Raw genomic sequence first — 2,145 nt, 5'->3', positions numbered from 1 at the left:
AATAGTGGTAGTGTAGTAATAGTAGTAATAATAATAATAATAATAGTAGTAGTAGTAGTAGTAGTAGTAGTAGTAGTAGTAGTAGTAGTGGCAGTAGTAGTAGCAAGAGCAGTAAAATCAGGAGCTTGCAAATGGCATAAGCGGAAAGCTGAATTATTTGATTCATGGATACGCGCCATTAAGAGCAGCACTAATAACTATTAGATACAACAACGACGACGACGACAACGACAACGACGACAACAGCAACAGTAACAACAGTAACAACAGCAACGACGACAACAACAACAACGACGACAGTAACAATAACAACAGCAATTACAACAACAACAAAAATAATAATAATAATGGCGATAGAATAAAAATAATAGAATAATAACTGGACGTGCCAGGATTGCTGGGTCTTCATCATCAATATTTAATGAAGTCTCCAGGCGATTAGGATGATGATGATGATGACGAACGACGGTGATGATGATGATGACGGTGAGGATGGTGGTAATGAAAATTACGATGATGATGATGTTGATTATGATTATGATAAGCACGATGATGAGGGTAATGGTGATGATGGTAATAATAACGATAATGATGATCACGATGATAATGGTTAGAAGAAAATTCGACTGATATCGGTTATTTTAATATATGACGATAAGTAATGATATAATGATATAAATTACGATATAAAGGATGAAAATTACGCAATGAGGAGTTACGATATAAACGATGATGATGACGTTTTAAAATATACGATATAAACGTGATTACGATATAAAAAACGATGATGATGACGTGATTACGATATAAACGACGATGGCGATTATTATTCAAATCTCCGAAAAATCAAAAACCCCTCACAGAAAAAACACGTTATCACATTGCCGTAACATTTATTAGATCAATGTTGGCTCCAGGGCTGAAACGATGGAGATGGAGATGGTGATGATGAAGATGACGATGGTGATAAAGATGGTTGAGACGATGAAGAAGATGACGACGATGACGTTGGTGAAAATGATGATGATGAAGATGATGATGACGACGACGATGAGGAAGAAGATGATGATGAGGACGATGATGAAAGTGATACAAAAGATTACAAATTAAATTACGTTGATGAAAATGATGAGTAGAACGATCTAGATGATGAAAAACTTTGTCTAGAGACAATAAGGTTACGATGAATAAAAGAGAGACGAAAATAATGATAACCACCAAACGACGACGATGATGATGATGAAATGATGGCGACAACGATGACTATAACAATTATAAGTACGAGATGATGATGTTGATGACAAATTGATGATGACGATGGCCATGAGGATGATTACGAGATGATGATGACGATGATTGTGAGTCGATGATGATGACGATGATGCTAGAGAAGGGCCTGAACGATGAAAAAAATTTTAAGTGCATCTCATATGTCGAAAATGGTGAACAACTTAAAAAACAATCAGAAAAATAATAAATATAATACAAACTAATACAAAGAAATACTAAGAAATACAAACTAATACAACGAAATACAAAATAATACAAAAAAATACAAAATAATACAAAATAATACAAAGAAATACAAAATAATACACAAAAAACACAAAATAATACAAAGAAATATAAAATAATACAAAAAAATATAAATTAATACAAAGAAATACAAATAATATAAAATAATTACGAATAAAAATAATGATTTTTGTATTAGTTATTTTTGTTACATATGTATTTTTGTCTCTATAGTAATCACTAAAAAGGGAAACGACTGTTTGTCGTGAAACAACAAAAGCAAAACCGTGAAAGAATGTAAAAAAATGAAAAAAAGAAGTTCTTTCTGGTAAATAAATAGTCGCATCAGTGTGGCAAGAATCTTTTTCAACAACGTCATTAACACAATCAACAACAGCAACCACAACATAGACAACAACAATTTCAACAACAAAACAAAAACAACAACATGGAAATATTAAATAAATCTTTCAGCTGGATCATTATTATCAACTAATAAAACATTTAAATTCTAAACTATTTATTGGTAGCCAAGCATTGATAAATTTACGCAGGCAAAACATCAAAATAGCACCAAGGTCAACAACAACGACAACAACAACAACGACTGTATCAAAGACATTCGCAAGA

Source organism: Helobdella robusta, assembly GCF_000326865.2.
Source record: "Helobdella robusta unplaced genomic scaffold HELROscaffold_2, whole genome shotgun sequence".
In the NCBI taxonomy this organism is placed as follows: Eukaryota; Metazoa; Annelida; class Clitellata; order Rhynchobdellida; family Glossiphoniidae; genus Helobdella; species Helobdella robusta.
Note: the sequence above shows the minus strand (reverse complement) of the source record.